This window comes from Pleurodeles waltl, unplaced genomic scaffold (assembly GCF_031143425.1).
Source record: "Pleurodeles waltl isolate 20211129_DDA unplaced genomic scaffold, aPleWal1.hap1.20221129 scaffold_69, whole genome shotgun sequence".
NCBI lineage: Eukaryota > Metazoa > Chordata > Amphibia > Caudata > Salamandridae > Pleurodeles > Pleurodeles waltl.
In genome coordinates, this window is record NW_027150390.1 from 2,258,367 (window position 1) to 2,272,973 (window position 14,607).

Below are 14,607 nucleotides of genomic sequence, written 5' to 3' on the forward strand. Positions count from 1 at the left end.
CGGGGCTTTTTGGGATGCCTGCCTATGTCTTTGTTTATTATTTATCTAATAGCTGAGTAATCTGGTCAAGATATTTCTCTTTTTTTTAACATATTGCGTTAGAATAGCTACAGCTTGCTTAATGTATAAATATTAGCACTGCGTTGGCCGGGAATCAAACCCGGGTCAACTGCTTGGAAGGCAGCTATGCTCACCACTATACCACCAACGCTCCAAAGTATATGTTTTTTTTAAACTCTAGACATCACAACCCTGAGTTCAATGACTATATTGCACCAGTATCAGAGGTATTTTTGGTTTACAGACCAACATGAAAATCAGGAAAAAAGTTCTTGCAACTGCTAAGGAACTGGAGATTGAAACCAATGCAAAAGCTGCGCAGAAAAGGAGAAAGGGAAAGCAGCAGTTCAAATCATTGAAATAAGCATATATTGGCAGCAAGGGAAAAACAGCAGGGTAGAGAAAGAAAACAGCTCCACGAAATTCACAGGAGATTGATAATAGCAGGACAAAAAAAGGGAATAATAACGTTCCAAGCAGCCTCAGAAAGAAGTGCGAGGGTCCCATCTTTCGTTAATGGTCATAACTGTGCATCATTTCCTTTGAAGTGTAGGGTTGATTCTCTGACCATCTGTCTCCCTGACTTTGAGCAGAGACCGATAGTTGAGCAGTCTCTTCCCACAAAAAGCTGGCACAAGCCTGCTTTTTTCCGCTCTGGCAACGTGGAAACGAGAGAGTGGTCCTCACAAGAAAAAAAATCAATCCATGCTAGCAGAGAATGGTTTCGATCCATCGACCTCTGGGTTATGGGCCCAGCACGCTTCCGCTGCGCCACTCTGCTTCCTGCTCAAAATGCTGTGGTTATGCAGATCAGGAGCCTTCAGAGGAGTGGCATGGGATCGCTGGAGCTATTCTGGCAGGGCTCTCACCTCATTTGCCTAAGAATGTCACAAGGCATGCTGGGTGCAGAAAATCTTCGCCTTCCCCTCTCACAGTCAGTCATAGGGGAAAGTCAAGGCCCTCTCAGTCACTAGCCATGTCACGCCTTTGTCAAGACAGAAGCACCCCCACCCGCTCCTCGTCTGTGATCCTGCGCTACCATGCTCAGGTTTTAGCCTTACCTGGGAGCCAGAGGTGCACCCGGTGAGGGCTTGCCCGGTATGAGCGTTTGGGAGCATTCGGGACGTGAGTGGACTTAGGCCTGGAGGTTCTGTCCATTCGAAGCAGCCAACCTTCCTGCTGCAGACAGGGGCTGTTCCCTTGGGTTTCTTTCACCTTGCTCTCGGATAAATTTGGTTGTATGCTGCAGTTGCCTGCGATGACTACAAGGTGGCGCTGCTTTCAGGTAAGAGCACAAATATGCAGAAAATGTTGGGGACTTTTGCCACATTTATCGGTGGTGGGTCTCGCACATTTTTTCCAGGGGAGAGATATTGACCTGAAACACTTTTTACTGCAGAGATGCTGCAGTTCTAAAGGCTGGTCGGGCAGAAGGGCTTAGCCGTTTCATTGCCTGCCCCCCTGCAGCCCATTTATTGCCAGCAGTTGTGAGTGGTGACTGCTGTTTGTAAAATATAAAAATTTCAGGACATAGAAAGTCGCAGACGGGGCTTTTGGGATGCCTGCCTATGTCTTTGTTTATTATTTATCTAATAGCTGAGTAATCTGGTCAAGATATTTCTCTTTTTTTTAACATATTGCGTTAGAATAGCTACAGCTTGCTTAATGTATAAATATTAGCACTGCGTTGGCCGGGAATCGAACCCGGGTCAACTGCTTGGAAGGCAGCTATGCTCACCACTATACCACCAACGCTCCGTGGCATATTTTTTTTAAACTCTAGACATCACAACCCTGAGTTCAATGACTATATTGCACCAGTATCAGAGGTATTTTTGGTTTACAGACCAACATGAAAATCAGGAAAAAAGTTCTTGCAACTGCTAAGGAACTGGAGATTGAAACCAATGCAAAAGCTGCGCAGAAAAGGAGAAAGGGAAAGCAGCAGTTCAAATCATTGAAATAAGCATATATTGGCAGCAAGGGAAAAACAGCAGGGTAGAGAAAGAAAACAGCTCCACGAAATTCACAGGAGATTGATAATAGCAGGACAAAAAAAGGGAATAATAACGTTCCAAGCAGGCTCAGAAAGAAGTGCGAGGGTCCCATCTTTCTTTAATGGTCATAACTGTGCATCATTTCCTTTGAAGTGTAGGGTTGATTCTCTGACCATCTGTCTCCCTGACTTTGAGCAGAGACCGATAGTTGAGCAGTCTCTTCCCACAAAAAGCTGGCACAAGCCTGCTGTTTTCCGCTCTGGCAGCGTGGAAACGAGAGAGTGGTCCTCACAAGAAAAAAAATCAATCCATGCTAGCAGAGGATGGTTTCGATCCATCGACCTCTGGGTTATGGGCCCAGCACGCTTCCGCTGCGCCACTCTGCTTCCTGCTCAAAATGCTGTGGTTATGCAGATCAGGAGCCTTCAGAGGAGTGGCATGGGATCGCTGGAGCTATTCTGGCAGGGCTCTCACCTCATTTGCCTAAGAATGTCACAAGGCATGCTGGGTGCAGAAAATCTTCGCCTTCCCCTCTCACAGTCAGTCATAGGGGAAAGTCAAGGCCCTCTTAGTCACTAGCCATGTCACGCCTTTGTCAAGACAGAAGCACCCCCACCCGCTCCTTCTCTGTGATCCTGCGCTACCATGCTCAGGTTTTGGCCTTACCTGGGAGCCAGAGGTGCACCCAGTGAGGGCTTGCCCGGTATGAGCGTTCGGGACGTGAGTGGACTTAGGACTGGAAGTTCTGTCCATTCGAAGCAGCCAACCTTCCTGCTGCAGACAGGGGCTGTTCCCTTGGGTTTCTTTCACCTTGCTCTCGGATAAATTTGGTTGTATGCTGCAGTTGCCTGCGATGACTACAAGGTGGCGCTGCTTTCAGGTAAGAGCACAAATATGCAGAAAATGTTGGGGACTTTTGCCACATTTATCGGTGGTGGGTCTCGCACATTTTTTCCAGGGGAGAGATATTGACCTGAAACACTTTTTACTGCAGAGATGCTGCAGTTCTAAAGGCTGGTCGGGCAGAAGGGCTTAGCCGTTTCATTGCCTGCCCCCCTGCAGCCCATTTATTACCAGCAGTTGTGAGTGGTGACTGCTGTTTGTAAAATATAAAAATTTCAGGACATAGAAAGTCGCAGACGGGGCTTTTTGGGATGCCTGCCTATGTCTTTGTTTATTATTTATCTAATAGCTGAGTAATCTGGTCAAGATATTTATCTTTTTTTTAACATATTGCGTTAGAATAGCTACAGCTTGCTTAATGTATAAATATTAGCACTGCGTTGGCCGGGAATCAAACCCGGGTCAACTGCTTGGAAGGCAGCTATGCTCACCACTATACCACCAACGCTCCAATGCATATGTTTTTTTTAAACTCTAGACATCACAACCCTGAGTTGAATGACTATATTGCACCAGTATCAGAGGTATTTTTGGTTTACAGACCAACATGAAAATCAGGAAAAAAGTTCTTGCAACTGCTAAGGAACTGGAGATTGAAACCAATGCAAAAGCTGCGCAGAAAAGGAGAAAGGGAAAGCAGCAGTTCAAATCATTGAAATAAGCATATATTGGCAGCAAGGGAAAAACAGCAGGGAAGAAAAAGAAAACAGCTCCACGAAATTCACAGGAGATTGATAATAGCAGGACAAAAAAAGGGAATAATAACGTTCCAAGCAGCCTCAGAAAGAAGTGCGAGGGTCCCATCTTTCGTTAATGGTCATAACTGTGCATCATTTCCTTTGAAGTGTAGGGTTGATTCTCTGACCATCTGTCTCCCTGACTTTGAGCAGAGACCGAAAGTTGAGTAGTCTCTTCCCACAAAAAGCTGGCACAAGCCTGCTTTTTTCCGCTCTGGCAGCGTGGAAACGAGAGAGTGGTCCTCACAAGAAAAAAAATCAATCCATGCTAGCAGAGGATGGTTTCGATCCATCGACCTCTGGGTTATGGGCCCAGCACAATTCTGCTGCGCCACTCTGCTTCCTGCTCAAAATGCTGTGGTTATGCAGATCAGGAGCCTTCAGAGGAGTGGCATGGGATCGCTGGAGCTATTCTGGCAGGGCTCTCACCTCATTTGCCTAAGAATGTCACAAGGCATGCTGGGTGCAGAAAATCTTCGCCTTCCCCTCTCACAGTCAGTCATAGGGGAAAGTCAAGGCCCTCTCAGTCACTAGCCATGTCACGCCTTTGTCAAGACAGAAGCACCCCCACCCGCTCCTTCTCTGTGATCCTGCGCTACCATGCTCAGGTTTTGGCCTTACCTGGGAGCCAGAGGTGCACCCGGTGAGGGCTTGCCCGGTATGAGCGTTCTGGACGTGAGTGGACTTAGGACTGGAAGTTCTGTCCATTCGAAGCAGCCAACCTTCCTGCTGCAGACAGGGGCTGTTCCCTTGGGTTTCTTTCACCTTGCTCTCGGATAAATTTGGTTGTATGCTGCAGTTGCCTGCGATGACTACAAGGTGGCGCTGCTTTCAGGTAAGAGCACAAATATGCATAAAATGTTGGGGACTTTTGCCACATTTATCGGTGGTGGGTCTCGCACATTTTTTCCAGGGGAGAGATATTGACCTGAAACACTTTTTACTGCAGAGATGCTGCAGTTCTAAAGGCTGGTCGGGCAGAAGGGCTTAGCCGTTTCATTGCCTGCCCCCCTGCAGCCCATTTATTACCAGCAGTTGTGAGTGGTGACTGCTGTTTGTAAAATATAAAAATTTCAGGACATAGAAAGTCGCAGACGGGGCTTTTGGGATGCCTGCCTATGTCTTTGTTTATTATTTATCTAATAGCTGAGTAATCTGGTCAAGATATTTCTCTCTTTTTTAACATATTGCGTTAGAATAGCTACAGCTTGCTTAATGTATAAATATTAGCACTGCGTTGGCCGGGAATCGAACCCGGGTCAACTGCTTGGAAGGCAGCTATGCTCACCACTATACCACCAACACTCCGTGGCATATGTTTTTTTTAAACTCTAGACATCACAACCCTGAGTTCAATGGCTATATTGCACCAGTATCAGAGGTATTTTTGGTTTACAGACCAACATGAAAATCAGGAAAAAAGTTCTTGCAATTGCTAAGGAACTGGAGATTGAAACCAATGCAAAACCTGCGCAGAAAAGGAGAAAGGGAAAGCAGCAGTTCAAATCATTGAAATAAGCATATATTGGCAGCAAGGGAAAAACAGCAGGGTAGAGAAAGAAAACAGCTCCACGAAATTCACAGGAGATTGATAATAGCAGGACAAAAAAAGGGAATAATAAAGTTCCAAGCAGCCTCAGAAAGAAGTGCGAGGGTCCCATCTTTCGTTAATGGTCATAACTGTGCATCATTTCCTTTGAAGTGTAGGGTTGATTCTCTGACCATCTGTCTCCCTGACTTTGAGTAGAGACCGATAGTTGAGCAGTCTCTTCCCACAAAAAGCTGGCACAAGCCTGCTTTTTTCCGCTCTGGCAGCGTGGAAACGAGAGAGTGGTCCTCACAAGAAAAAAAATCAATCCATGCTAGCAGAGGATGGTTTCGATCCATCGACCTCTGGGTTATGGGCCCAGCACGCTTCTGCTGCGCCACTCTGCTTCCTGCTCAAAATGCTGTGGTTATGCAGATCAGGAGCCTTCAGAGGAGTGGCATGGGATCGCTGGAGCTATTCTGGCAGGGCTCTCACCTCATTTGCCTAAGAATGTCACAAGGCATGCTGGGTGCAGAAAATCTTCGCCTTCCCCTCTCACAGTCAGTCATAGGGGAAAGTCAAGGCCCTCTCAGTCACTAGCCATGTCACGCCTTTGTCAAGACAGAAGCACCCCCACCCGCTCCTTCTCTGTGATCCTGCGCTACCATGCTCAGGTTTTGGCCTTACCTGGGAGCCAGAGGTGCACCTGGTGAGGGCGAGTGTTCGGGACGTGAGTGGACTTAGGACTGGAAGTTCTGTCCATTCGAAGCAGCCAACCTTCCTGCTGCAGACAGGGGCTGTTCCCTTGGGTTTCTTTCACCTTGCTCTCGGATAAATTTGGTTGTATGCTGCAGTTGCCTGCGATGACTACAAGGTGGCGCTGCTTTCAGGTAAGAGCACAAATATGCAGAAAATGTTGGGGACTTTTGCCACATTTATTGGTGGTGGGTCTCGCACATTTTTTCCAGGGGAGACATATTGACCTGAAACACTTTTTACTGCAGAGATGCTGCAGTTCTAAAGGCTGGTCGGGCAGAAGGGCTTAGCCGTTTCATTGCCTGCCCCCCTGCAGCCCATTTATTACCAGCAGTTGTGAGTGGTGACTGCTGTTTGTAAAATATAAAAATTTCAGGACATAGAAAGTCGCAGACGGGGCTTTTGGGATGCTTGCCTATGTCTTTGTTTATTATTTATCTAATAGCTGAGTAATCTGGTCAAGATATTTCTCTTTTTTTTAACATATTGCGTTAGAATAGCTACAGCTTGCTTAATGTATAAATATTAGCACTGCGTTGGCTGGGAATCGAACCCTGGTCAACTGCTTGGAAGGCAGCTATGCTCACCACTATACCACCAACGCTCCGTGGCATATGTTTTTTTAAAACTCTAGACATCACAACCCTGAGTTCAATGACTATATTGCACCAGTATCAGAGGTATTTTTGGTTTACAGACCAACATGAAAATCAGGAAAAAAGTTCTTGCAACTGCTAAGGAACTGGAGATTGAAACCAATGCAAAAGCTGCGCAGAAAAGGAGAAAGGGAAAGCAGCAGTTCAAATCATTGAAATAAGCATATATTGGCAGCAAGGGAAAAACAGCAGGGTAGAGAAAGAAAACAGCTCCACGAAATTCACAGGAGATTGATAATAGCAGGACAAAAAAGGGAATAATAACGTTCCAAGCAGCCTCAGAAAGAAGTGCGAGGGTCCCATCTTTCGTTAATGGTCATAACTGTGCATCATTTCCTTTGAAGTGTAGGGTTGATTCTCTGACCATCTGTCTCCCTGACTTTGAGCAGAGACCGATAGCTGAGCAGTCTCTTCCCACAAAAAGCTGGCACAAGCCTGCTTTTTTCCGCTCTGGCAGCATGGAAACGAGAGAGTGGTCCTCACAAGAAAAAAAATCAATCCATGCTAGCAGAGGATGGTTTCGATCCATCGACCTCTGGGTTATGGGCCCAGCACGCTTCCGCTGCGCCACTCTGCTTCCTGCTCAAAATGCTGTGGTTATGCAGATCAGGAGCCTTCAGAGGAGTGGCATGGGATCGCTGGAGCTATTCTGGCAGGGCTCTCACCTCATTTGCCTAAGAATGTCACAAGGCATGCTGGGTGCAGAAAATCTTCGCCTTCCCCTCTCATAGTCAGTCATAGGGGAAAGTCAAGGCCCTCTCAGTCACTAGCCATGTCACGCCTTTGTCAAGACAGAAGCACCCCCACCCGCTCCTTCTCTGTGATCCTGCGCTACCATGCTCAGGTTTTGGCCTTACCTGGGAGCCAGAGGTGCACCCGGTGAGGGCTTGCCCGGTATGAGTGTTCGGGACGTGAGTGGACTTAGGACTGGAAGTTCTGTCCATTCGAAGCAGCCAACCTTCCTGCTGCAGACAGGGGCTGTTCCCTTGGGTTTCTTTCACCTTGCTCTCGGATAAATTTGGTTGTATGCTGCAGTTGCCTGCGATGACTACAAGGTGGCGCTGCTTTCAGGTAAGAGCACAAATATGCAGAAAATGTTGGGGACTTTTGCCACATTTATCGGTGGTGGGTCTCGCACATTTTTTCCAGGGGAGACATATTGACCTGAAACACTTTTTACTGCAGAGATGCTGCAGTTCTAAAGGCTGGTCGGGCAGAAGGGCTTAGCCGTTTCATTGCCTGCCCCCCTGCAGCCCATTTATTGCCAGCAGTTGTGAGTGGTGACTGCTGTTTGTAAAATATAAAAATTTCAGGACATAGAAAGTCGCAGACGGGGCTTTTGGGATGCCTGCCTATGTCTTTGTTTATTATTTATCTAATAGCTGAGTAATCTGGTCAAGATATTTCTCTTTTTTTTAACATATTGCGTTAGAATAGCTACAGCTTGCTTAATGTATAAATATTAGCACTGCGTTGGCCGGGAATCAAACCCAGGTCAACTGCTTGGAAGGCAGCTATGCTCACCACTATACCACCAACGCTCCATGGCATATATTTTTTTTAAACTCTAGACATCACAACCCTGAGTTCAATGACTATATTGCACCAGTATCAGAGGTATTTTTGGTTTACAGACCAACATGAAAATCAGGAAAAAAGTTCTTGCAACTGCTAAGGAACTGGAGATTGAAACCAATGCAAAAGCTGCGCTGAAAAGGAGAAAGGGAAAGCAGCAGTTCAAATCATTGAAATAAGCATATATTGGCAGCAAGGGAAAAACAGCAGGGTAGAGAAAGAAAACAGCTCCACGAAATTCACAGGAGATTGATAATAGCAGGACAAAAAAAGGGAATAATAACGTTCCAAGCAGGCTCAGAAAGAAGTGCGAAGGTCTCATCTTTCTTTAATGGTCATAACTGTGCATCATTTCCTTTGAAGTGTAGGGTTGATTCTCTGACCATCTGTCTCCCTGACTTTGAGCAGAGACCGATAGTTGAGCAGTCTCTTCCCACAAAAAGCTGGCACAAGCCTGCTGTTTTCCGCTCTGGCAGCGTGGAAACGAGAGAGTGGTCCTCACTAGAAAAAAAATCAATCCATGCTAGCAGAGGATGGTTTCAATCCATCGACCTCTGGGTTATGGGCCCAGCACGCTTCCGCTGCGCCACTCTGCTTCCTGCTCAAAATGCTGTGGTTATGCAGATCAGGAGCCTTCAGAGGAGTGGCATGGGATCGCTGGAGCTATTCTGGCAGGGCTCTCACCTCATTTGCCTAAGAATGTCACAAGGCATGCTGGGTGCAGAAAATCTTCGCCTTCCCCTCTCACAGTCAGTCATAGGGGAAAGTCAAGGCCCTCTCAGTCACTAGCCATGTCACGCCTTTGTCAAGACAGAAGCACCCCCACCCGCTCCTTCTCTGTGATCCTGCGCTACCATGCTCAGGTTTTGGCCTTACCTGGGAGCCAGAGGTGCACCCGGTGAGGGCGAGTGTTTGGGAGCGTTCGGGACGTGAGTGGACTTAGGACTGGAAGTTCTGTCCATTCGAAGCAGCCAACCTTCCTGCTGCAGACAGGGGCTGTTCCCTTGGGTTTCTTTCACCTTGCTCTTGGATAAATTTGGTTGTATGCTGCAGTTGCCTGCGATGACTACAAGGTGGCGCTGCTTTCAGGTAAGAGCACAAATATGCATAAAATGTTGGGGACTTTTGCCACATTTATCGGTGGTGGGTCTCGCACATTTTTTCCAGGGGAGAGATATTGACCTGAAACACTTTTTACTGCAGAGATGCTGCAGTTCTAAAGGCTGGTCGGGCAGAAGGGCTTAGCCGTTTCATTGCCTGCCCCCCTGCAGCCCATTTATTACCAGCAGTTGTGAGTGGGGACTGCTGTTTGTAAAATATAAAAATGTCAGGACATAGAAAGTCGCAGTCGGGGCTTTTGGGATGCCTGCCTATGTCTTTGTTTATTATTTATCTAATAGCTGAGTAATCTGGTCAAGATATTTCTCTTTTTTTTAACATATTGCGTTAGAATAGCTACAGCTTGCTTAATGTATAAATATTAGCACTGCGTTGGCCGGGAATCGAACCCGGGTCAACTGCTTGGAAGGCAGCTATGCTCACCACTATACCACCAACGCTCCGTGGCATATGTTTTTTTTAAACTCTAGACATCACAACCCTGAGTTCAATGACTATATTGCACCAGTATCAGAGGTATTTTTGGTTTACAGACCAACATGAAAATCAGGAAAAAAGTTCTTGCAACTGCTAAGGAACTGGAGATTGAAACCAATGCAAAAGCTGCGCAGAAAAGGAGAAAGGGAAAGCAGCAGTTCAAATCATTGAAATAAGCATATATTGGCAGCAAGGGAAAAACAGCAGGGTAGAGAAAGAAAACAGCTCCACGAAATTCACAGGAGATTGATAATAGCAGGACAAAAAAAGGGAATAATAACGTTCCAAGCAGCCTCAGAAAGAAGTGCGAGGGTCCCATCTTTCGTTAATGGTCATAACTGTGCATCATTTCCTTTGAAGTGTAGGGTTGATTCTCTGACCATCTGTCTCCCTGACTTTGAGCAGAGACCGATAGTTGAGCAGTCTCTTCCCACAAAAAGCTGGCACAAGCCTGCTTTTTTCCGCTCTGGCAGCGTGGAAACGAGAGAGTGGTCCTCACAAGAAAAAAAATCAATCCATGCTAGCAGAGAATGGTTTCGATCAATCGACCTCTGGGTTATGGGCCCAGCACGCTTCCGCTGCGCCTCTCTGCTTCCTGCTCAAAATGCTGTGGTTATGCAGATCAGGAGCCTTCAGCGGAGTGGCATGGGATCGCTGGAGCTATTCTGGCAGGGCTCTCACCTCATTTGCCTAAGAATGTCACAAGGCATGCTGGGTGCAGAAAATCTTCGCCTTCCCCTCTCACAGTCAGTCATAGGGGAAAGTCAAGGCCCTCTCAGTCACTAGCCATGTCACGCCTTTGTCAAGACAGAAGCACCCCCACCCGCTCCTTCTCTGTGATCCTGCGCTACCATGCTCAGGTTTTGGCCTTACCTGGGAGCCAGAGGTGCACCCGGTGAGGGGTTGCCCGGTATGAGCGTTTGGGAGCGTTCGGGACGTGAGTGGACTTAGGACTGGAAGTTCTGTCCATTCGAAGCAGCCAACCTTCCTGCTGCAGACAGGGGCTGTTCCCTTGGGTTTCTTTCACCTTGCTCTCGGATAAATTTGGTTGTATGCTGCAGTTGCCTGCGATGACTACAAGGTGGCGCTGCTTTCAGGTAAGAGCACAAATATGCAGAAAATGTTGGGGACTTTTGCCACATTTATCGGTGGTGGGTCTCGCACATTTTTTCCAGGGGAGAGATATTGACCTGAAACACTTTTTACTGCAGAGATGCTGCAGTTCTAAAGGCTGGTCGGGCAGAAGGGCTTAGCCGTTTCATTGCCTGCCCCCCTGCAGCCCATTTATTACCAGCAGTTGTGAGTGGTGACTGCTGTTTGTAAAATATAAAAATTTCAGGACATAGAAAGTCGCAGACGGGGCTTTTGGGATGCCTGCCTGCCTATGTCTTTGTTTATTATTTATCTAATAGCTGAGTAATCTGGTCAAGATATTTCTCTTTTTTTTAACATATTGCGTTAGAATAGCTACAGCTTGCTTAATGTATAAATATTAGCACTGCGTTGGCCGGGAATCGAACCCGGGTCAACTGCTTGGAAGGCAGCTATGCTCACCACTATACCACCAACGCTCCATGGCATATATTTTTTTTAAACTCTAGACATCACAACCCTGAGTTCAATGACTATATTGCACCAGTATCAGAGGTATTTTTGGTTTACAGACCAACATGAAAATCAGGAAAAAAGTTCTTGCAACTGCTAAGGAACTGGAGATTGAAACCAATGCAAAAGCTGCGCTGAAAAGGAGAAAGGGAAAGCAGCAGTTCAAATCATTGAAATAAGCATATATTGGCAGCAAGGGAAAAACAGCAGGGTAGAGAAAGAAAACAGCTCCACGAAATTCACAGGAGATTGATAATAGCAGGACAAAAAAAGGGAATAATAACGTTCCAAGCAGCCTCAGAAAGAAGTGCGAGGGTCCCATCTTTCTTTAATGGTCATAACTGTGCATCATTTCCTTTGAAGTGTAGGGTTGATTCTCTGACCATCTGTCTCCCTGACTTTGAGCAGAGACCGATAGTTGAGCAGTCTCTTCCCACAAAAAGCTGGCACAAGCCTGCTTTTTTCCGCTCTGGCAGCGTGGAAACGAGAGAGTGGTCCTCACAAGAAAAAAAATCAATCCATGCTAGCAGAGGATGGTTTCGATCCATCGACCTCTGGGTTATGGGCCCAGCACGCTTCTGCTGCGCCACTCTGCTTCCTGCTCAAAATGCTGTGGTTATGCAGATCAGGAGCCTTCAGAGGAGTGGCATGGGATCGCTGGAGCTATTCTGGCAGGGCTCTCACCTCATTTGCCTAAGAATGTCACAAGGCATGCTGGGTGCAGAAAATCTTCGCCTTCCCCTCTCACAGTCAGTCATAGGGGAAAGTCAAGGCCCTCTCAGTCACTAGCCATGTCACGCCTTTGTCAAGACAGAAGCACCCCCACCCGCTCCTTCTCTGTGATCCTGCGCTACCATGCTCAGGTTTTGGCCTTACCTGGGAGCCAGAGGTGCACCCGGTGAGGGCTTGCCCGGTATGAGCGTTCGGGACGCGAGTGGACTTAGGACTGGAAGTTCTGTCCATTCGAAGCAGCCAACCTTCCTGCTGCAGACAGGGGCTGTTCCCTTGGGTTTGTTTCACCTTGCTCTCGGATAAATTTGGTTGTATGCTGCAGTTGCCTTCGATGACTACAAGGTGGCGCTGCTTTCAGGTAAGAGCACAAATATGCATAAAATGTTGGGGACTTTTGCCACATTTATCGGTGGTGGGTCTCGCACATTTTTTCCAGGGGAGAGATATTGACCTGAAACACTTTTTACTGCAGAGATGCTGCAGTTCTAAAGGCTGGTCGGGCAGAAGGGCTTAGCCGTTTCATTGCCTGCCCCCCTGCAGCCCATTTATTACCAGCAGTTGTGAGTGGTGACTGCTGTTTGTAAAATATAAAAATTTCAGGACATAGAAAGTCGCAGACGGGGCTTTTTGGGATGCCTGCCTATGTCTTTGTTTATTATTTATCTAATAGCTGAGTAATCTGGTCAAGATATTTCTCTTTTTTTTAACATATTGCGTTAGAATAGCTACAGCTTGCTTAATGTATAAATATTAGCACTGCGTTGGCCAGGAATCGAACCCGGGTCAACTGCTTGGAAGGCAGCTATGCTCACCACTATACCACCAACGCTCCATGGCATATGTTTTTTTTAAACTCTAGACATCACAACCCTGAGTTGAATGACTATATTGCACCAGTATCAGAGGTATTTTTGGTTTACAGACCAACATGAAAATCAGGAAAAAAGTTCTTGCAACTGCTAAGGAACTGGAGATTGAAACCAATGCAAAAGCTGCGCAGAAAAGGAGAAAGGGAAAGCAGCAGTTCAAATCATTGAAATAAGCATATATTGGCAGCAAGGGAAAAACAGCAGGGTAGAGAAAGAAAACAGCTCCACGAAATTCACAGGAGATTGATAATAGCAGGACAAAAAAAGGGAATAATAACGTTCCAAGCAGCCTCAGAAAGAAGTGCGAGGGTCCCATCTTTCGTTAATGGTCATAACTGTGCATCATTTCCTTTGAAGTGTAGGGTTGATTCTCTGACCATCTGTCTCCCTGACTTTGAGCAGAGACCGATAGTTGAGCAGTCTCTTCCCACAAAAAGCTGGCACAAGCCTGCTTTTTTCCGCTCTGGCAACGTGGAAACGAGAGAGTGGTCCTCACAAGAAAAAAAATCAATCCATGCTAGCAGAGAATGGTTTCGATCCATCGACCTCTGGGTTATGGGCCCAGCACGCTTCCGCTGCGCCACTCTGCTTCCTGCTCAAAATGCTGTGGTTATGCAGATCAGGAGCCTTCAGAGGAGTGGCATGGGATCGCTGGAGCTATTCTGGCAGGGCTCTCACCTCATTTGCCTAAGAATGTCACAAGGCATGCTGGGTGCAGAAAATCTTCGCCTTCCCCTCTCACAGTCAGTCATAGGGGAAAGTCAAGGCCCTCTCAGTCACTAGCCATGTCACGCCTTTGTCAAGACAGAAGCACCCCCACCCGCTCCTCGTCTGTGATCCTGCGCTACCATGCTCAGGTTTTGGCCTTACCTGGGAGCCAGAGGTGCACCCGGTGAGGGCTTGCCCGGTATGAGCGTTTGGGAGCATTCGGGACGTGAGTGGACTTAGGACTGGAAGTTCTGTCCATTCGAAGCAGCCAACCTTCCTGCTGCAGACAGGGGCTGTTCCCTTGGGTTTCTTTCACCTTGCTCTCGGATAAATTTGGTTGTATGCTGCAGTTGCCTGCGATGACTACAAGGTGGCGCTGCTTTCAGGTAAGAGCACAAATATGCATAAAATGTTGGGGACTTTTGCCACATTTATCGGTGGTGGGTCTCGCACATTTTTTCCAGGGGAGAGATATTGACCTGAAACACTTTTTACTGCAGAGATGCTGCAGTTCTAAAGGCTGGTCGGGCAGAAGGGCTTAGCCGTTTCATTGCCTGCCCCCCTGCAGCCCATTTATTACCAGCAGTTGTGAGTGGTGACTGCTGTTTGTAAAATATAAAAATTTCAGGACATAGAAAGTCGCAGACGGGGCTTTTTGGGATGCCTGCCTATGTCTTTGTTTATTATTTATCTAATAGCTGAGTAATCTGGTCAAGATATTTCTCTTTTTTTTAACATATTGCGTTAGAATAGCTACAGCTTGCTTAATGTATAAATATTAGCACTGCGTTGGCCGGGAATCAAACCCGGGTCAACTGCTTGGAAGGCAGCTATGCTCACCACTATACCACCAACGCTCCAAAGCATATGTTTTTTTTAAACTCT

At 46.9% G+C, this 14,607-nt stretch overlaps 3 non-coding genes across 3 annotated transcripts; all 3 read right to left on the minus strand.

Annotated features, from left to right (window-relative positions):
- Positions 1-1,743: 1,743 nt before the first annotated feature.
- On the minus strand, positions 1,744-1,815 carry TRNAG-UCC (transfer RNA glycine (anticodon UCC)). Its single transcript has one exon. It is a non-coding gene; the product is annotated as a tRNA-Gly (tRNA).
- A 7,884-nt stretch (positions 1,816-9,699) lies between these two features.
- Positions 9,700-9,771, minus strand: TRNAG-UCC (transfer RNA glycine (anticodon UCC)). Its single transcript has one exon. It is a non-coding gene; the product is annotated as a tRNA-Gly (tRNA).
- Positions 9,772-11,307: 1,536 nt separating this feature from the next.
- On the minus strand, positions 11,308-11,379 carry TRNAG-UCC (transfer RNA glycine (anticodon UCC)). Its single transcript has one exon. It is a non-coding gene; the product is annotated as a tRNA-Gly (tRNA).
- Between the last annotated feature and the right edge of the window lie 3,228 nt (positions 11,380-14,607).